This window comes from Pleurodeles waltl, chromosome 4_2 (assembly GCF_031143425.1).
Source record: "Pleurodeles waltl isolate 20211129_DDA chromosome 4_2, aPleWal1.hap1.20221129, whole genome shotgun sequence".
NCBI classification, from domain to species: domain Eukaryota; kingdom Metazoa; phylum Chordata; class Amphibia; order Caudata; family Salamandridae; genus Pleurodeles; species Pleurodeles waltl.
The window spans coordinates 777,285,021-777,307,506 of NC_090443.1; the positions used below are offsets into that span (position 1 = coordinate 777,285,021).

The window sequence follows — 22,486 nt, forward strand, 5'->3', positions numbered from 1 at the left end:
AGAGCTCAGGAGGAAGGGGATAGCAGTATTCCCTTACCTAGATGACTGGTTGATCAAAGCCAAGTCCCCAGAGCTTGTGTTGCATCATCTGCAGTCGACAACCCAGTTGTTGTTCGACCTGGGCTTTTCGGTGAACGTGCCCAAATCTCACCTAGAGCCCTCTCAACGCCTCCTGTTCATAGGGGCAGTACTGGATACAACATTGGATCGAGCCTTTCCTCCGCCTCAGCGGATTCAAGATATTCAGGAGTTGGTTCCAATGTTTCGAAGTGGAACGGTCGTTCCAGTCCTCAAGGTCCTTCGTCTGCTCGGTCTTTTTGCCTCCTGCATACTGTTGGTCATGCATGCTCGCTGGCACATGTGGGCTCTTCAGTGGTGCCTCCGAAGGCAGTGGTCTCAACACAGAGGGGATCTCAAAGGTTCTGTCAGGATCTCCAGAGATGCTGCCACGGATTTGAAGTGGTGGATTGCGGACGACAGTCTTTCCCAAGAAAGGCCGTTCATGCAGCCTCCACCAGTGACCACGGTCATAACGGATGCTTCCACTCTAGGGTGGGGAGCTCATCTGGGGAACCTGGAGATCAAAGGGCTTTGATCTCCAGGGGAACAGATGTTTCATATCAATCCGTTAGAGTTACGGGCTGTACGTCTGTCTCTCAAGGCCTTCCTCCCATCCCTTCGCGGTCAGTCGGTTCAGGTCCTGACAGACAATACTATCGCGATGTGGTATATAAACAAACAGGGAGGAGTGGGGTCGTACCTTCTCTGCAGAGAAACTCTTCGACTATGGTCCTGGGCAAAGGACCATCGGATTTGCTTGGTAGCAAATCATCTGGCTGGAGTTTTGAATGTACGTGCGGACGGTCTCGGTCGCCATTTCTCGGCCGACCACGAGTGGCGTCTCCATCCAGATCAAGTCCGTCTAATCTTCCAGTTGTGGGGGGTTCCTCTGATAGATCTGTTTGCCACCCGGGAGAATTCGCACTGTCCGTTATTCTGCAGCCTCCAGTATCCGGTGCAGGGGGCTCTGGGGGACGCGTTTCAGAGAACCTGGTGCGACCAGTTGCTTTACGCGTTTCCCCCCATACCCTTGATTCCTCGAGTATTGAGGAAAATTCGCCAAGACCGGGCCCGAGTAATCTTAATAGCTCCGGATTGGCCAAGGAGGGTGTGGTATTCCCACCTTCTCCAACTCTCAATGTGCCCTCCGCTCCGTCTCCCTCTCAGGGCAGACCTCCTCTCGCAGTCGCAGGGGCAGGTTTTACACCCCAACCTCCAGAGTCTGCACCTACATGCCTGGAGATTGAACGGGGCAACCTGAGTTCTTTCTCTCTCTCGCCTGATGTAGTGGATGTTATCTTAGCGGCCAGGTGACACTCCACTAAAACTATCTACGCTAATAGGTGGTCTAAATTTGTGTTATGGTGTGGAGAGAGACAGATTGATCCCTTACGCGCTCATTTGTCGGATGTTTTATCTTTTGCTTTGTCTTTAGCGCAGAAAGGTTGTGCAGTGGCTACTATTAAAGGTTACTTGTCTGCCCTGTCAGCCTTCATTTCTCTACCAGACCAACCATCGTTATTTAAATCTCCTATAGTACTTAGATTCTTGAAGGGCCTTATGAATAAATACCCTCCAAAACATTTTGTTATGCCTCAATGGGATTTGTCCTTAGTCCTGACTTTCCTTATGGGGGTCCCCTTTTGAGCCTATGCATTCTTGTCCATTAAGGTTCTTAGTTATTAAAACAGTTTTCCTGGTGGCCATAACATCTGCAAGGAGAGTGAGTGAGTTGCAGGCTTTATCGGTAAAACCCCCTTATACAGCTTTTTATGGGGATAAGGTGGTGTTGAGGACCAAGGCTGCTTTCCTTCCGAAGGTTGTTTCACCCTTCCATTTGGCTCAAACAATTACTCTGTCCACGTTCTATCCTCCGCCTCATCCTTCAAAGGAAGAAGAGAGACTTCATCGCTTGGACCCAAAGAGGGCGTTAAGCTTCTTCATAGACAGAACGAAGGATTTCAGGCTGGATGATCAGCTTTTCATCGGATACGTGGGCAAGAGGAGAGGAAAGGCAGTCCACAAGAGAACACTCTCCAGATGGGTTGTTCTTTGCATTAAAATTTGTTACTCTTTAGCAAAGAAGGATCCTCCTGATGGTATTAGAGCCCATTCCACCAGGGCTAAGTCGGCCACTTCGGCCTTGGCTAGGGGTGTTCCTGTGGTCGACATCTGCAAGGCCGCAACTTGGTCGTCCCTTCACACTTTTGCGAAGCATTACTGCTTGGACTCTGAGGTCAGAAGGGACGATCATTTTGCACGGTCAGTGCTGCAGGATTTCTTGGTTTGACCATACAGGCACCCACCACCGGGCGTGGTACTGCTTTGGGACTCTATTCATTAGGTGAGGAATCCACAGGTAGTTGTATCCATCAGAAGAACGAGTTACTTACCTTCGGTAACGACTTTTCTGGTGGATACATTAGCTACCTGTGGATTCCTCACGGTCCCACCCGCCTCCCCGTTGCCTTTTTGGTCTTACCAAGTAATCCTTGAGTGCGCTCCTCTTGGTTTTGAGGACGGGTGTAGATTATGTATATTTGGATATTTGTATATATGTATTTATTTGTGTATATACATATTTAGTGTATATATCAATTGTTTAAAAAACAAAAAAACAAAAAAAGTTTTATTAAATTTATAGCCATCTTCTTGCAATGATGTGTAGTTTGCGATATTATGAAATGTTGCCTTTATTTTTCATTACATAGAATTATTGTTATCAGGCACGTAAAAGTTTTTGGTACTGACGTCGGCACGTCGGCGAGGACCTCTTATTGCCTGTATGACGTCAGACGGCGTCGCGTGGGCAAATGTGACGTCCTCGTCGACGTGCAGAAGCTAGGAAGAAGATTTCCGTTGAATGCTGGTGCCGTGGGAGTATTCATTAGGTGAGGAATCCACAGGTAGCTAATGTATCCACCAGAAAAGTCGTTACCGAAGGTAAGTAACTCGTTCATTTAGGTGGAAAGCTGTTAAAATCAGTTTTAAAAATCGTGAGTCTCCTGCCCTAATTGGGTCTATTGATATGTATGAACACAGTACTATGTCCTAGACTGGTTCCTTTTCCACTGTCCCCTGGACCTGGTTCCTTCACCTGGTGCCAGATCTCATCTTTGCTCAGTTTGGGCAATGGCATTGTTTCCTCCTCACCTCGTGTCTCAGGTTCAGCACAACATCCACGTTAATCCAGCTTTGTTTGGTGCTATCCCTGGAGTCAGAGCTGCACCACTTCCTTCTCTGCCAGCAAAGATCCTTGTGTCCCTATCCCCACTAGCTAGGTGAAGCGCGGCATGGCTGTGTTGGCATGTTGGGACAGAGAACCAGGAATTCACCTACTATCCAGCCACCATCTTTAATCAGGGATATTGAGGTTTTTGGGGCACGCCAGGCCAGAATGCCAGGAAGCCATATCTTATTGCTCCACCTTCTTCGATCACCATTACAGCACTTTAAAAACAACAAGTTTTACAATTTCCCAGGTTGTACTCTGTTCATAAATATTATATGAAATTAGGAATTGTTTTTTTTTGTTAGATGGCACAGCTCAAAAATTGTATTCTTACAGGATCTGAAGAGCTTCTACGCTCCTTATTGTAGGTGTATTTTTATGGGTAGAATACAACGTTGGACATACATCTATTGGAAGCTAATGTTTTAAATTTTATGTGTCTGGTTTTCAGTTTTCATTCACTTTCACTGCAGCTGTGATTTCTCTTCTATCTTTCTTCTAAATGCTAGCTCTCAGCCATATTTTTTCATTAGACAACTGCATAGCCACTGCAACGTAGTTAGTAACTTCAGTCCCTGTGGGTTGGTTACAAAATCTAGATGCTACGGAAGTCGCTAAATTCTATGTTGGAAGTCAAAAAGGTGTCCTCTGGCAGTTGCAAAGTCCCATTGTTCAAGTGTACCCTGAACCAATGACTGATGGATAACTGTCATGCATATCTCCACTCCAGACAGCGGATCAGATGCATGGCTGATCATATGCGAGCCTCAGCGAATGGCATATCCTGATGAGGACATTGCACCACTCTCTCCTTCGTCCACACTATACCCCCCAGATTATTTTAGTTTCAGTCCCTGACGTTTTGTGGATTATCCTGATGTGCTGATCCAGTTGAAGCAGTTGCTGAAGTTGCATTACGCACAGGACGCCTTCATGAATTATTGATATCTTTCAAAGCATGCCTCCAGGATATAACCTAGGTAGGGGACATCTGGTCAGGAAAAGCATTCACTACTTATTACTCCTTGGCAGGGCACGTATAATCTTGAAGGGTTCTCCAATCCTCATGATCCACCTTGGTAAGTGGGCATTTTGGAATGGATAATGAACGAGGACCCCTCCCACCTGTGTGTTTGTGATATATAATGCCGACTGTGACCTGGTGTGCAGGACGTGCCAGAGCCAAGGCTGGGCTTGTCCATACCAGCCAATGACCAGAAGCAGCAGGCCAGGCTCACCCCCCCTTAAATTTGTTGTTTGGACCCTGTACCCCATCAGGATTTAACAACCAAGAATTATAACCAGAAGGTAACATCACAACTATGTATGTGGTGATTAGAGTAGTTTGGATGTACTCAATTGTAAAATATAAACACATTTGGGTTGGGAGTATATTGTCAATTAACCTCATTTATCTGAGAATGTGTAATAACATTGTGTTTTGAACTTGGAGGGCTTATTATTTCTTGAAAATCTGTGGTAATCCCACCTAGGATAGTAAACAAACAGGTTTGCAATTTTATTATATAAATAGTGGAGAAACAAAAAGCAGTAGACCATCTGGCTGGTGATAGTAAACCCCAAACAAATGGTCATACACACTGCTGAAAATTGCACATTTACGGAAATTGAGAGCTTGTTAAATTGTAAGGGGCAAAAAATATACCCTAATGTTAAAACAGGGGAAATTAAAACATTCCTTAGTAAGTCTGATGTACTCAAGGGGCTCAAGCCATCGGCTTTCCTAGTACCAAAACCTGATACACATAACAGTCTCGGAATCAGCATATTGCCATAGAGAACGAAGGGCAACATATTAATCATGTTTCCTTAGTCCCCAATGTTGTTTGTCAGAATAGACACTAGGTGCTAACAAGGGTTGAAGGACCTGGTAATAAGAAATAGTCTTTGAGTATGCTTGATAATGGTATGTAACTACACAAACAGGCGGATTTTGAGAGGGAGAAAAAATCAGTGCGAGTGGAGAACCTTGATCCTGAAAACCAAAGTTAACAGCGTTTTAAAAAAGCATTAGATATGATCGAGGTAGTTACTTGTGGAATGAATAATCACTCCCTGGCCACTTTTAGTAAGTATGACCAGGAAACGATTTCACACATTCATCAAACAATAGATAGTTCTGAGATGCAACATTTACCAAGCATTTGCAATGCAATGGGTCTCACGTTTGCTCGAGTTAGAGCTGGTAACGCTGTAAATTCCTAACTAGACTTTTCTTGTCACTCAAATTGAAAATGAAAAGTGAAACAGTTGACACAAGCGAGCCGATTCAAAGCACCACGGCCGCCATGAGCATGAACGCGAAGGAGAGACACAAAAAGGAAAAAGAAGTTGTCTTGCAATCAGACGTTTTGGCAAATGTACAATTATCCATGTAACAGGGTCAATGTCCAAGGCTGTAACCACACCGCCCCAAGGAGGGACAAAGTTAAAGCATTTACCAATGATTACAAAGGATTTTTGAAAGGCAAACCCACAAACGAGTTATAGTGATGGGCATGTGGTGGTCTCAGCTAAAAGCCCACAGATAGATTACAACAGATCAGAGCGCTTGCGCGCTCAACCTAAAAACCGTTCTCCCATTGAGAGGGTGAGGGAGGGGTATCGTTTTAATAGCAAAAATAACGGCCCTACAGCAAATCGTAGATAAAAACAAGATCAGATTGGATACACTAGCAATGAATACATATACCTGGCTGTAAAAAATCTGACTGGAAAGATAAAAGTCATGAACTTTATTAAAAAGAAGAAAAAAAAAGGTACATATCTCATATGAACAGGCAGGACATATACTGTGAGGAAGATGTCAGTAGACTTAGAGATAGGGAATTATTCATGATGAATGTACCGAGACTCCATCCACAAACTAGAGAAGACAGCAAATCCCGGATTAATAAAGTTATCCACTGGAATAGGCCTTTACCTAAATACGATCTGTAATCTGTGAAGATATGACCACAGCACTGTGTTACAAATTACCAACTGACCAGTCAGATTACATAAGAATGACACTTGCAAATAAAACCCTGTTGGGTGAGATGATTGCATTGGATCACCAAACACTGCCTACTATTGGATCTAGTATAGGTTTTAAACTTAGTCTCTAAATGAGTCAGTGAGCTGTAGTCAAATAGAAACCGGGTTAACAAGACCATTATCAGTATCGAACAGTTTGTTTCAAGAGAGAGAATTTACATCAGGCATTAAATTTGGACTGACAAGTGCAGTCTATAGAATCAACATACAAATGGAAACGTGGCTACCTCGACCAGTAATGGAACTAGGAACAATAAGGAAAATGCTAATGTTCAAACAGAGATAGGGCTATGAGTAATGAAACCATGAGAGCCATGATGATACAGAGAGGGAAAAACTCAAACTAGACAATCTAAATTCTACTTGTGACATAAAAAAGCATGATCAAGCCATCTCTAAGTTATTGTCATGGACTGTAGCAGGAATGAAATCTAAGCTCACTGACAGTGTTTGGTACGACTCCTCGTGAGGTTAATGCCCATGCTCCCCCTCTGATAGTCTCTAACAACTGCAGGAATATGAAATGGGATCAATTAGCTAATTATCAAAAGACAATTGCAGGTATTTTTAACTCATTTCTAGCCTCTTTAGAGTCATGAAAGAATATCATAAGTGTTATCGCTGTCATTTTATTTCATTTAAAACTGTTTGATCAACAAAAGGGCTGTTTCCAACGCAATCAGAAAAAAGTGTGCAAAAAGGATAAGAATAACTTGTGGTATACAAATGAATGTAGGAGGGCAAGGACAAGATTAGTTACGGCAATAAAAACTAGAAATAAATATAAAATAACTAAAATGAGAAAAGCTGATACGGATATTCTTACGAATTGCAGAAGAGACTGGGAAGAAATGCAGAGGATGGAGATTGTAGGAAATTGGGTACTGATTTACAAGAGTGAAACCCTGCTCAAGCAGCAGCCACAATCTCTGTCAAGGGGAAAAACAAGCAAACCTCTGGTAGCTTGGCATAAAAGCAGTCAGGCTTAAACTTAGAGGCTTAGAATTTGTAATGTATTTATGCAGCACTTCAAACAGTAATAAAGTTAGAACACAAAACAAGACAACGCCCAGACTAATTTAGAAGAATATAATTAAATGTAATACATTATTTGAGACCAAAATGACAAAAATCCAATCAGTAGAACTGGAGGTATGCAATTTTAAAGAGATCAGGTAAGTAAAGCACCTAAAGCACAAAGCTCCACTTGCAGTTACCTAGTCTTGCGAGGCTGAGTTCAGGCCAACCACGATGGACACAGACTAGATACAGGGACCTGCTTAGTCCCGCTAAAGAGATACCTTCAAAGTCTGTTGTGAGGAGTTCCGTTTGCGGTGGATGAGGCCATGAGGAGCAGGAAGAGCATCGAAGATGGTTGTCTATGTAATGTGAAGATCAGACCGAGTGTCGCAGACAGTCGACACTCCAGTACGAAGATCATGTCAGGCGTCATTGACGATTGTTGCTGGAGATTTGCTTTGGTGGTCACTGCGGGCTGTAGTGTGAAGTGCAGATCTTGCTTGGCTGGGCGTTTCTGGCAGTCCCTGTTACTAGAAAGTTCAGGTTCACTGGAGCTTTATGTTTGTGGAAGGTACAGATGGCACAATCTTGGTGCAAACAGGTGCATACACAGTTGCAAAGAGACCAAAACTTTTCTTGGCCAGAAAGTTCAACTGATACCTCACTATGGGTCCAGGACCTGAGGGCCACGTTTTGAGGATACAAAATAGACTGTAGTTTTCTTTAGTTCTAGACATCGCAATGAAAAATATCCCCTAGTGGGTTTTGGAGATATAGAAATTATAGGCTTCAGAAAATCAAAGCATTTCATTTAACCACAAAAAGCATTGGCAAATTCAACACATTTGACACAAACGTTTAGCAAAAATGTGAAATGCAGTCACTTAGAGTCACCTTAGGTGAATAACGACAGTACGAAGCCAGTCAGAGGGACAGCAAATTCCTGAGAAACAGTTACCTCAACAGGTGAAGCAGTCGTTAGTCAGTTCCAGGCAATTGTATCCTTTGTAGGGCTATCCTATTGAAGAGGTCATGATTCAAGGTATGAAGGATGCTGAAGATGCTCAAGAATGCTGTGGATGTGATGCTCTTGCTGTGACTAATCGTCGGTCCATGAAATGGGTGAGGTGATCCTGGTCACAGGGTCGATGTCTCTTGAAGTCCTCTCGGTGCTTGCAGAAGTCCAGTCACCTCAATGTACTATCGGTCACCCAGTATTGTGGTCACAGGCCAATCCTCCCTGGGTTGATATCTCGTCCTCTGGGAACCCAGCTGCTCTCCAACGGCCCTCCCGAGCTGTGTGAACTTGGGTTCAACTATGTGCATCAGGTCTTGGTCTCTGATAATGTACTACAGCAGTTGGCAGCAGGTTGAAGACTTTAGGCCACCAACTTGCCCCAGCAGGCTTCTTCAGCTGTCGTGTTCCTGTACTGCAAACAGGAGGATAGTCAGATGGCCTTTGTAGTCTCTTGACGTCACCTGGGCTCTAGCCATGACTTTACCTTGAGCAGGACAGGGCATACACAGTCCCTGTCTTTTGCTAGCCAATAGGTGCAGCAGGTGCAGTCCACGATGGTGCAGCCTCTCTTTGCCGGATCTACGGTGCAGCAAGGCAGTCTTTTTTGGGTCCTTCTTCCAGGCCAGTTGAGATCTGAGGTTTGGGTGCCAGGGGCCCTACTTATGCTCAGAAAATGCCTTCTGGGGTGGTTGATATCCAAAGGGCTATGAGGTTCCTTCCCACTTAGTAACCACTTCCTGCGAAGTGTGGCATCTGAGCATCCCAGGATGCACCATTCTGTCCACTTCCAATATGACGGGGCTCCTCTCCTGGCGTGTGTAGCTCCCTAGCCCAACCCAGAGGGGTGGCTATCACTAGGGCTACACGCCCCTGAAAAACCATTTTCCTTTCTCCTGTCACTAGTGCTAGCCTATCTGCCTGAACACAAGAGCAGCCCTCTTCCAAGTGTTACCCGTTTGCCCTTCAAAGGCTGCTTCTCCTTTGAAACACGCCTTTTGAAACAGCATCCATGTGGTTGGCTTCTTGCAAGAAAGAGGTGACACCTCCTTCAAGAGCAGGCCTCTATTGTATCCTTTTCCTGGGAGTTTCTCTAGTGGGGCAGGAAGCTGTCTCGACAGCAGTATCCCGTGTGCAACCAGTACGGGCACAGGGACCAATGGCAACGGAGTGGTAGCTTTGCTGAAGTTGCCCACATCAACTAGTTGCATTAATTTTGGCTTTTGAATCAAGTCAGGCTTAATGTACTGAGTTGTTTGATACCTTGGATGACCCACTTTGGTCGTACCATTTCAGAGTTAGCACAGCTGAGGGGTCGGCATGTAACTCTGTACTCACCAATTGGTTGACCAAGATTTTCCACAGTAAAATTAACATTTGCATGTTTATTATCAGAACATAACCTACCCACAGGAAATTTTTAACCCTGTCTTAGGACTTGAAAGGACTGCCATGGGGTGACTTACACATTTACCAACGTGAAGTCTGGCTTTGCCACTGGTTTAAATTGCAGCAGCCAAATGGCAGGCTGAGAGCCTTTGTTTTGGGTGATGCCCCGGGTGGCACAACTAGTGCTGCAATCTCTAGGGGACTGTTAGAAATGGGGTCTCTAGTTGGCAGTCAATTTACACCCTGTCCAAGTAGGCACCCTCATTGTAGTCATGGTAAGGGATTCACACGCCTAAGATAACCCCTGCTCACCCTCTTGGTACCTTGGTACAGCCAACAAAAATCTAACATACACAAATAAAGTTATCACTTATTAAAGGTTTGAAAGAGTCAGAATCCAAAAAATTCTGTGGTTATATCCTTGTAACACACAGTACTTTGGATGCATCAAAAACAAAGATGATGCAGGCCACAAAAGAGGTGATGCGTGGAAAAGCAAGTGATACGTCAATTATTTTTCCACCAGGATGGGGATGGTTCCTTACTGCGATGCAGCGTCAAAGAAGAAAATGACACCCAGAGATGATGCGTGGAAAATCCAGACGCATGGCAGCAATATATCTCCGCTGAAGCAGTTGATGTGTCGATTCTGTAGCCACTAGACAGGTGCTGCATCAAGTTTTCAGCCGCAGTGCAAGCACTGTCTATTTTTCTACTGCAATGGACTTGGTGCGTGGATTTTACTTCAAATCATCAGCTTCCATTTCCCAGGGCCCAGGGACTGGATTTGCCACCACTTTGCAAGTCAGGACTCTCAGCAGAAAAGCCCAGGCACTGGCAGATAAAGTCTTTGATGTTCCTGAGACTTCACAACAGGAGGCAAGCTCAGTTCGAGCCCTTGGAGAACCTTGGAATGCAGGATGTTGAAAGTCAAGTCCAGTCCTTTTACTCCCAGGACAGAAGCAGCAAGCAGCAGGCCAGCACAGCAAACCAACAGACAGAGTGGCAGTTCCTCCTATGGAATCCAGCTCTTCTTCCTGGCAGAATGACCTCAGTCCAGAAGTGTTCTGCAGTTGTGGGGTCAGCAGGCCAATACTGGTGCACAAGACCCTGCCTCTCTCTCTGTCCTGCCCACCAACACACTCTATGGGGTTGGAGAGGGCTTTGTGTGAGGTCAGGCACAGCCCTATTCAGGTGCAGGTGTCGGCTCCTCCCACCACTGTAGCCCAGGAACACCCAGATGCAGGACACACCTCAGCTCCCTTTGTGTGAGTGTCTAGAGTGAATTCATAGACAGTCCAACAGACATGTATTTAGCAACCAGGCAGAGGCACAGAATGGTTAAACAAGAAAATGCCCACTTTCTAAAAGTTGCATTTCCAAACTTACAATCTAAAAAACAACTTTACCAAAATATGTATTGTTTAATTGTGAGCTCCTAGATCCCCAAACTCCATATCATTTTCTGCTCCCGATGGGAAACTGCAATTAAAAGGTATTTTAAGGCAATCACCATGTTATCCTATGGGGGAGATAGGCCTTGCAATAGTGAAAATCGAATTTGGCCATATTTCGCTACCAGGACATGTGAAACATACCGGTATATGTCCTACCTTTTAAATTTGTTGCACCCTGCCCATGAGGCTGCCCTGGGCCTACCTTAGGGGTGACTTACATGTAGTAAAAGGAAAGGTTCCACTTGCCAGGTCAAAATGGCAGTTCAAAACTGCACATAGAGGCACTGCAGTGGCAAATCTGAGACAGGTTTACAGGGCTACTCAAGTGAGTGGCACAATCAGTGCTGCAGGCCCACCAGTAGCATTTGACCTGGGCACACATAGGGCACTTAACTATGGACTTACCAGTAAATCATATATTCCAATCATGGATAGGCCAATCACCAATAGAATTTAGACTCCGAACACTTGCTCTTTAGCACTGGTTAGCGGTGGTAAAGTGCCCAGACCCCTAAAGCCAGCAAAAACAAAGTTCAGCACATGATCAAAAACAGGAGGTCAGAAGCAAAATGTTGAGGGAGATCACTCCAATATCTGCCAGGTCTAACAAGGACCCTCTAACTAAATGTCCTTTGTACCATTTACTGGGGACTTACAGATAAGTTAGCTTAGCCAATTGGGCAAGAGCCAATTTGACATGCTAGTTTAGGGGTAAGGGCTCAGGCACTGAGGTCTGGTTAGCAGGCCTCGGTGCGCTCTTAAAGTCGAAGAACCAACATCATCAGTCCAAAAACATCGGGATTACCATACAAAAAGAGGCTGTAGGCACACTAGAAGGCATTGAATTAACAAGCTATAGGTACATGTACTACTTTACTAGGGACTTACAAGTAAATTCAATGTGCCAATAAGGTGTAAACCAATTCTACTATATTTTAAGGATAAAGCACTTTAGCACTGGTTAGCAGTGGTAAAGTGCACAGAGTTCTTAAAGCCAACAGAAAAAGGTTTCAAAAACCAGAAGGTGGAGGCAAAAATTATGGGGATGACCCTGCAGATCGGGCTAAGTCAAACAGAGATATTAAAAGGCCTGAAAAGAAATGACATTATTACTGTAACTATTATTGTAACAAATGGTAGCACATATGTAAGTGCTCGACCAGAGCCATATGTTCCACCAGAAGATTGGGAAGATAATTTTGCGAGCTGTACTCTGATCCTAATGTATTACCTCTTCTTTGGAAAATATGTTTTTCAGACCAATTGATATTTTCGCTAAAAGACACAGAGAAATATTTGTATTCATTAAGAAGGGAAAACAGCACCAGGTGCCAAAATGTGAATGACATAAACACAGTGTAGATGAAACCCCCTATAAGTAACTTTCCCTTACACATCATTTTAAAATCAAAGTGGCTTGGCTAATGCCACTTGCTACCAGCATCTTGCCTGTGAATGGAAGAAATTAAGGAAGAAAAGAAAAAAGGAACAAAAGCAAGAAATAAGGACAAAGGAAAATAAGTAAGAAGGGAAAGGAATGTAAGAAAGAAAGAAGAAAGGAAAGAGAAGGAATTAAATAAAAAAAAAGAAGGAAAGATAGCAAGAACAAATTTGAAGAAGGCAAAAAAGAAACAAAGGAAAGAAAGTAAAAAAAGATGGAAGGAAAGCCAGCAGAAAGGTATAGAAGGAAAGATGGGAAAAGCTATAAAGAATGAAAGAAGAAATAAGGAATTGAAATAAAGAAAAAAGCAAAAAAAATGAGGCAACGAAAGAAAGGTGAAAGAAAAGCAAGAGCGAAGGAAAAGGATTTAGAGAAAGAGGGAAGGAAAGAGTGCAAGGAAGTGTTATGAGTGTGGGCATATATGCACAAGCATATTTGGCCCTGTGGCAGCTTTCAAAACTCAATGCTACCGCAAACGACAGGTGGTCCATATATAACATGGGCTGGCACCCGGGCAGTCCACAGATGTCCAGTCCCATGATAGTCCGATTTCCTATGTGTTTGCTATCAAACATTGTGCTTTCTAACCTTGAGCACGATTCTCATGCCCAGGATTAGCTAGCATGGTGGTGTTCTTAGAGGATGGCCAAAAATTCTAGCTTTCCCATGCCTTGGTCATGCTAACACTTCCCCCAGGATTGAGACAAAGGTCCTGGGCACGATGGAGGCTGCACCTTTGTCCTCCCAGGATGGCTAGTGTTTACAGTAATCAAGTTGGTGAGCCTCAAAGGGTTCACCACCCTTGATATGTAATGTCTTGTCCTCTACTCAAGGACAAAGCCCTTCCCACCTGGACAAAGCTGGTAGGCAGTAAAATTAGTTATTCAGGAGGTATCCACCCCCAAAAAGGCCAGCCACACCTTTAGGGTGGGCTTGGCGATTTGTACAGCCTAGGGAAGGTTCTGCCATGTTGGCAAACCTTAGGAGTAGTGGGTTCTGGGAATAACAGTGATGGAATTCATCACTCCAGGGGTGGACTAGTCACAGGGACCAGTAACCCATTGGCCACTATCCCCCACAACCTAAACACCCCCTAAACAAGGATATAAAGGGCTCCCCTGGCACCAGAACCTCAGTTCTCACTTTGAATCCGACAAGAGGCACAGAGAAGACACTGTCACTGACAACAGGACTTTGGCAACACAAAGAGAGGACACTTAAGTGCCCTGATGAGGCCATATACTGGAACTGCATGATAGACATGTGCCTGTGGTGAATACTCATTTCTCCCAGCAAGAGGGACTCCAGTGGAAGCCAGAAAGTAAAGCAGGCTCCCGTGACCTTTGGAATCAGCCACCTGCAACCTGCCCAAGAATCGTTGTACTGAAGTCCCAAGAGGTGCAACCTGTCGGGCCCCTTGTGAGCGGGCCAAAAGTAAGTTGGTGACCTGCACCCCAAGAGTGGTAGTGAGTAGTAGTTTCAAGCCACTACTCCATCCTGGACGACCTCCAGCCAAAAAAGTATTGATGAACTACTTTTGCCACTGCCAAGGCTTGTCGGTTGCCAGCCCGGTAACCGACCCAGTCCCAGACATTAGCAGCTTCAGACCAGTTCCCAGCATAGTGACCGAAATCGACAACAACCCACTCCTGAGATCCTGCATCCTGAAGGAGGCGACTTAGAAATAGGTGGCAAAGCATCTTTGGCCCGACCAGCCCATGATTAACAGCTGAAAGGCTACCACTGCACCCAGAGCCCCCGGATGTGGTAGTGAAGATCCTGCTGTGAAATCCAGGCCCTGGGACCCCAAAGGCCTCCACTGTCCGAGGACAGAGAGTAGTTCGACCCCCAAGTGTGTGTTTGTCAAGGGCTGCAATTTTGACAGCGCTCACGAAACCTGTCAGCACCAAGGACAACCAGAGCACCTCTGGACCCGGACTCTCTGGGTAAGGTACCAAAGTACTGACTGTTGAGTCTTGGTCTAGGGACCCACCAAACCTTAACTCCAGGTGGGTTCCACGGAGCTCACCCCACAAGTGTCCATTTGCATGCTGTGCTTTCCCCCATTGACTTCAAAGGAACTGTGAGATATTTAAAGTGCATCTATTTTTCAACATTTCTAAAATTCACAACTCCAGTTGTATATAAGATACAAAGTTTGTTTTGGTGTCTAAATTAAGATAAAAATATTTTTTATTTTTCTAAATTGGTGTCCGATTTCTTTCAAGTAGTATCATTTACCTGTTGTCCATGAGGGTGTTGTGAAATGCTTTACACATGTTCCTCTAAGTAGCCTGACTTCCCTTTGCCACACTACCAGGACTGGGCTAACATTAACTGGCGTGAACCTGAGGTCTACCTCTGGGTAAGGTGCTAGTGTTACATGGTAAGACTCCCAAGTCATACCACATAATACCTCCAACTTACTACATTGCTGTTTCAGCAGTGGGATCTTGAACTTGAGATTCACTTCACCAATTAAACAAAAGTATATTTTTGGGTACACGTAAAATTCTCACTTGTCTTTAGACCCCCAATTTTTTTTTTTTAAATCAAGTTTAATTGGAATTGCATGGGCACTGTGTTACATCCTCTTTCCAATAGGTTTCAGAAAGTTTTAAAACTTTAAAAAGTATCTAGGTAGTTATGTCAAAGCATTTTAAAACTGTTTTATAAAGTATCTGACTCCATAGCTAACCAGTGCACAATGGAGAATATTCTGAGCCTCGATCAGCCTATCCTCTCCATCCTCAAGTCCAATGATCTGAAGGCTTTGTGTTACTGCCAAAAGAGAAGACCTTTTAGAAGCCCTCACCTCATTTGTGGAAAACAGAGCTAGGGAAGAGGCTTCCTTTTGCAGAAGAAGAACCTATAACACCTGGAAGGAGAAGTCCTGGCCCCAGTAAATAAAGCGGAAGGAGGTGAGGACCATGATTCTCCGCTCTTACCCAGATCTCCTTCACCACTAGGAAATGACTAGAGTCACTCTTGGAGACTCCCCCAACTCGAGAACAGGCTTCACCAGCTTACAATGAAGGGAGCTTGAGCTCAAAGAGAGGAGACTAGTCCTGGAGGAGAGAAGGGATAAATTGTGACTAGTTCCCAAGGATGGTGGCAGCAAAATAACCAGGGAAAGTGAGGGTTCTTGTGACCCAAAGGCCCCCCACCCCAGGATAGTCCCCATGTACAGTGCACGAGATGACATTGACAAATGGTTTGCAGCCTTTGAGAGGTGTTGCAGAATGAGGAAGATACCTCCACAGCACCAGTACTCTCTACTTTGGGAGTTATTCCCAGCTAAGGGCAGAGATAAACTTCCAACCCTTCCTGGGGAGGTAGCTGAGTCCTACCACCCCCCCTCCATGAAAGAGACCCTCATAGAAGGGTTTGGTCTCAGCACAGAAGAGTACAAAGTCAAGTTTAGGGATACCCAAAAAGCTCCAGACCAAACTTGGGTAGAATTTGTTGACTCCTCAGTCAAGGCACTAAAAGGCTGGATAGTAGGTAACCAAGTAGACACTTATGATGGGGTGTATAATTTAATTTTGAAGGAACACATTTTGAGTAACTGTGGTAACTGTTGAGTAACTTATTGAAACAGGATCTGGTAGATTCTGACTTGACTTGCCCTGTTGAGTTGGGGAACAAGGCCGACAAGTGGGTAAGATCAAGAGTACACAAGACTCCAACAAGGGGGGGTTAGGCCGCCAAAAGTCAAAGGAGGGAGGTGTTAAGCCCACCAAAGAGACTCCCTCAGTACCCAAGAAACATAAAGAGGATGAGAGTATAACCCACCCCAACTGACAAGCAGAGGCAGGGGAACCCAGGACTTAGAAAGTTTCTGGATAACAGGTTGTGTTGTGCCTGTCAGCAGTCAGGTCACTACGGGGTGACCCAGCCTGTTCCAAGAAGAAGATGGCTAGCACTGGGCTGTCAAGTGTAGCCTTATGGGAGGACTCCTCTGATGAGGAGGGTCTCTTAGCATTAACCCCTTCGATGCCAGGCCTTTTCCCCCTCCTGTGCCAGGCCTTTTTTTGCCTATTTGGAATAGTTCTCGCTTAAGCCCTCATAACGTTTTGTCCACATAAGCTACCCACGCCAAATTTGGACCTTTTTTCCAACATCCTAGGGATTCTAGAGGTACCCAGACATTGTGGGTTCCACTGAAGGAGGCCAAGAAATTAGCCAAAATACAGTGAAAATTTCGTTTTTTTCTAAATAAATGGGAAAAAGGGCTGCAGAAGAAGTCTTGTGGTTTTTTCCCTGAAAATGGCATCAACAAAGAGTTTGCGGTGCTAAAATCACCAGCTCCCCAGCTTTCAGGAACAGGCAGACTTGAATCACAAAACCAAATTTTTCAACAAAATTTTGGCATTTTACTGAGACATACCCCATTTTTACAATTTCTTTGTGCTTTTAGCCTCCTTCCAGTCAGTGACAAAAATGGGTGTGAAACCAATGCTGGATCCCAGACACCTAAACATTTCTGAAAAGTAGACAAAATTATGTATTTATCAATGGGTAATTTGTGTAGATCCTACAAGGGTTTCCTGCAGAAACTAACAACTGAAATAAAAAAATATTGAAATTTAGGTGAAAAAACAGCCATTTTTCTCTACGTTTTACTCTGTAACTTTTTCCTGCAATGTCAAATTTTTTAAAGCAATATACTACTACGTCCGCTGGACTCTTCTGGTTTGCGGGGATATATAGGGCTTGTAGGTTCATCAAGAACCCTAGGTACCCAGAGCCAATAAATGAGCTGCACCTTGCAGTGGGTTTTCATTCTATACCGGGTATACAGCAATTCATTTGGTGAAATATAAAGAGTAAAAAATAGGTATCAAGAAAACCTTTGTATTTCCAAAACGGGCACAAGATAAGGTGTTGAGGAGCAGTGGTTATTTGCACATCTCTGAATTCTGGGGTGTCCATACTAGCATGTGAATTACAGGGCATTTCTCAAATAGACTTCTTTTTTTACACACTGTCTTATATTTGGAAGGAAAAAATGTAGAGAACGACAAGGGGCAATAACACTTGTTTTCCTATTCTATGTTCCCCCAAGTCTCCCGATAAAAATGGTACCTCACTTTTGTGGGTAGGCCTAGTGCCTGCGACCGGAAATGCCCCAAAACACAACGTGGACACATCACATTTTTCCACAGAAAACAGAGGTGTTTTTTGCAAAGTGCCTACCTGTGGATTTTGGCCTCTAGCTCAGCCGGCACCTAGGGAAACCTACCAAACCTGTGCATTTTTTTAAAACTAGAGACCTAGGGGAATCCAGGACAGTGTGACTTGTGGGGCTCTCACCAGGTTCTGTTTCCCAGAATCCTTTGCAAACCTCAAAATTTGGCTAAAAAAACACCTTTTCCTTACATTTCGGTGACCGAGAGTTCTGGAATCTGAGAGGAGCCACAAATTTTCTTCCACCCAGCGTTCCACCAAGTCTCCCGATAAAAATGGTACCTCACTTGTGTGGGTAGGCATAGTGCCGGCCACAGGACATGCTCCAAAACACAACATGGACACATCACATTTTTCTACAGAAAACAGAGGTGTTTTTTGCAGAGTGCCTAGCTGTAGATTGTGGCCTCTAGCTCAGTCGGCACCTAGGGAAACCTACCAAACCTGCGCACTTTTAAAAACTAGACACCTAGGGGAATTTAAGATTGGGTAACTTTTGGGGCTTTCACCAGGTTCTGTTCCCCAGAATCCTTTGAAAACATCAACATTTGGACAAAAAAACACTTTTTCCTCACATTTCGGTGACAGAAAGTTCTGGAATCTGAGAGGATCCACAAATGTCCTTCCACCCAGTGTTCTCCCAAGTCTTCCGATAAGAATGGTACCTCAATTGTGTGGGTAGGCCCAGTGCCCGCGAAAGGAAATGCCCCAAAACACTATATGGACACATCAAAATTATTAAATACAAAACTACCTGTTTTTGCAGGGGGCACCTGCCTTTTTGGTCCTGGGCTCAGCAGCCATACAGAGAAACCTACCAAACCCAGACATTTCTGAAAACTAGACTCCCGAGGGAGTCCATGGAGGTGTGATTTGCGTGGATACCCCAGTGTTTTCTTACCCAGAATCCTCAGTAAACCTCAAAGTTAGCTCAAAAATCACATTTGTCCTACATTTCTGTGTGGGATCACCGCACCGGGACAAATTTCCTACCACCCAATGTTCCCCTCAGTCTCCCGGTGAAAATGATACCTCACTTGTGTAGGTGGGCCAAGTGCCTGTAACAGGGAAGAGCCAAAAACATGTAAAAATTGAGGGGGAACCAAAGCGGGTCCAAAAGGGCAGTTTGGAAAAAAACATTTTTAGGCTGACAAGTGGGGCAGAATTTCTATTGGTATAGATGAGACAATGCTGGGTGGTAGGAATTTTGTGGATTCCTGCTGATTCCGGTAGGTTCCATCACAAAAATGTGGGAAAAATGTGTGATTTCCAGCAAAGTTGGAGGTTTTCAGGGCATTGTGGGTAAGAAAATGGTGCGGGTGCATTTGAAGAACACACCCCTGGACTCACCCAGATGTTTCGTTTTCAGATGTTTCGAGGTCTTGTGGATTTTTCTACATGGCAGCGTCCCAAAGTCCAAAAAGTGCAGCCCTCACCATTCCAAGTGGGACGATTTTGAGAGTTAGCCAAGCTCTCATGGCCCAAATGTAAAACCAAAACCCCCAATAATCAAATGTCCACTTGCCCAAGGGGCCGCTCTTCTTATGAGATAAACAAAAAACAAAAAAATTCCCTGGTGTCTAGTGGCATTTCTGCTGCCCGATCGAGAAATGCTCAGTGAAGCCTGAAAGGAGAGGAAAGGCCTTTCCTCTCCTTTCAGGCTTCTCTGCCCCCTCCACTTGATCGGAGGAGAAACGCTTTGCATTTCTCCTCCGATCAGGCGCTAAAAGCTGAACTTCCAGCGCCGAAGGGAAGGCCTCTGATGAGGTCAGCGCGCGAAAGCGCGCTGACGTCATCAGACGCCATGGGGGTTTATGGGGGGGGCGTGGTGTAAGGGGAAGCGATTCCCCTTTTATCCCTGCCTAGGGGAGGGGTGTGTCTGGCCATCAGGGGGAGCGCTAGCGCTCCCCCCGGGGGCCCATAGCAGGACGAGGTGATCTCGTCCAAGGCACCTGGGAACCGGCGCCTTGGACCAGATCACCTCGTCCTGAGCACAGTTGAGGTTAAGGTGGGAAACTAGACCGAATAGTGAGCTAGGGATCTCTGAGGGTGGGAGTAAGCACTTCCACTCCATTTAGGCGAATAGGATCCCTGCCATTGGCCTGAGAGAGTGGTGGGCCTGTTGGTGTCCCTAGGTCAGTATGTGAAGTAAGAAACCAAGAAAATAAGGGTATGCTCTGGGAAGGTCTCAGTTAAGCTTGTAGCCATTGTGTCACTGGAGAGGGATGGTACCCTTAGTTGGCACAAGGTGGTGGTCAGTTCTGACCTTCCCTTGAATTGCCTCCTGGATAATCTACCAGAGGTTGGTCAGAATGCAAGTGGGGTGGTTGCCCAGAGCACCCTGAACCCAAAGTTCCTGGGGATCCAGTCCCAGTAGTTAGGAGACAGGGGCGCCAAAAGAATGGGACGAGAAAAAGGAAAGCCAAGCCTCTCTTAACTGGAGTTCCAGTGAGCCAAGGGTCTTCTAGCCCAGTGAGGGTAGAACCCAAATTTGGCCTTGGTGAGAATTCACCTGTTCCAAAAGAAGTCCTGAACAGTCAGGCAGCTGTCAAACTATAGTATGCCCCCCCCCTGTACTGACAGAAGGGAGAGTGGAAGAAGGGTGCCTGCCACAAGATGTGGTAAATCCCCCTCTAAACAGCATGAGAGGTTCCAAGAACCCACTGCAGCCCCTAGAGCAGCTCAGCCCACTGCCAGTGAAGAGCTTAGGGTGTGGTTCTGGGCTCTGACAGCTGTCAGTAGCCTCTTCTGAGTGCTAGCCTTCATGGCAGCACTGACCTTGGCATGGGAGTCAGAGCCCATGGCCAAAAGTAAGTTAGGCCCACTGACTCTGCTGGTCATTGCTGAGTAACCTCAATGGATAAGCTTGGTGTCACTTTAGCTAGGATAGGAATGGATGAGGTGGGTACCTCACTATCCAAAGTAAAAGGTTGTATGTAAGATACAGAGGGGGTTATTCTAACTTTGGAGGAGGTGTTAATCCGTCCCAAAAGTGACGGAAAAGTGACGGATTTACCACCAGCCGTATTACGAGTCCATTATATCCTATGGAACTCGTAATACGTCTGGTGGTATATCCGTCACTTTACCGTCACTTTTGGGACGAATTAACACTCCTCCAAAGTTAGTATAACCCCCAGAGTTCCCCCGCAGTCGCCGCTCTCCCATCCACCATGTGATAGTGAAGGTACACACCATGCAACCACATGTATGACCACATGCTCTGATGACAGCAACATCTAAAGTCTAAATCTAACTTGCAAACACAATCCAGTGGGATCAGCAAGCCTCACTGACTGCACAATACACTGTGACAAGTCAGGAAAGGAGTATGGGTCACAGTACATAAGGCAGTTCAATGTCTTGGACTAATACTCCTCCATGGGGGACAAGAGGAGGGCAAATCAGCCTGAATGTGCCTTGTATCTTCAGTGCCGCCAGAACACATACTATAAACAGATACAACATGCACAGACAGTGCATCTACTCATCGACTTCCTGTAGGGAACTGCACAGATAGGTGCACTGCTGCATTCGTTCCCTTACATGAAGTCATGCAATAGTGAGGACTAAAAGGAAATATCCACAATGAAGAGAGAAATGGATTTTCCTTCAATTGGAGTGACAGGCATGCTACTTCCTCCAAACTCTTGCCTTCTGTGTCATCACCAGAAGTTGTCTCACGAGCTAGTACCATCTCTAAACAGCAGCCCCTACTCGAACCCCGACCATTTGTTCATTAGTTCACCCATGTCAGATCCCCTGCAGCTTTACCCAAACTGAAACCTCTTATGATAGCCAACTTCATGGAACAGAAGGAGAGCTCACATTCTGTCTGCTCTCCACCTGATGGAGAGAGAAGCTCGAGCACTGTATTACAGCCACCCACCACACCTAAGCTGGCACATGCATCTATGTCCAACAGCCAGCACATGTAGCCAGCTAACAACTGTTCTTTAATATATATCTTTAGCTATTTGTATGCATACCTCCCAGTATTAACTCATAAGTTCACATCTCCTGACTAATATATCAAGGATAGTGATAAATCTTTTGCAGTACACCCTGCTGTAAAGAAATTGATATTTATCCTGCGTTCTCTTGCGTAATAGCATTGTAAAATCAGTTGTGTGCCACTTGGTGACTAATAGCCCCTTTCCTCATCCAGTGGTTTGTGCAAATTTATGTTTAATAGTTCAGGTTTTCTCTTTTGATTGTATGTACTTTCTTAATCTTGGTCCTAATTGGGATAGTGCATTTTTAAATGTTTTTCATGACTAAAATAACATATTTTGCTCCTTAAAAAGATGGATTTGGATATTGGAAAGTTGTCTGTTTTGAACTTGCGGAAACCCACCATGCTTAATGTATTTTGTGTTACATGCTGCGTATCCTACTACCAAACTAGGTCGGGGGTGGCACTTCATTTTAATGCAGCATACTTTATTATAGCATTGTAGCCGTCTGCCAAGGGCTATAATCTGTTGCTAAAAGCCCTGAACCTGAATTATAGGACCGAGCCGCAGACAAGGGCTTAAAATGAGGTAGAGGACCTTAACTGACGCATATAACGTAAGGTAGAATAGCTATAACGATATTGGAAGACCCCACCCACCAAGGAGTAG

The 22,486-nt window shown here is 44.9% G+C and overlaps 1 protein-coding gene across 1 annotated transcript in view; it reads left to right on the top strand.

Annotated features, from left to right (window-relative positions):
- LRRIQ3 (leucine rich repeats and IQ motif containing 3) overlaps positions 1–22,486 on the top strand; it is a 252,627-nt gene that overhangs the window by 54,033 nt on the left and 176,108 nt on the right. The gene's annotated exons all lie outside the window — the stretch shown is intronic.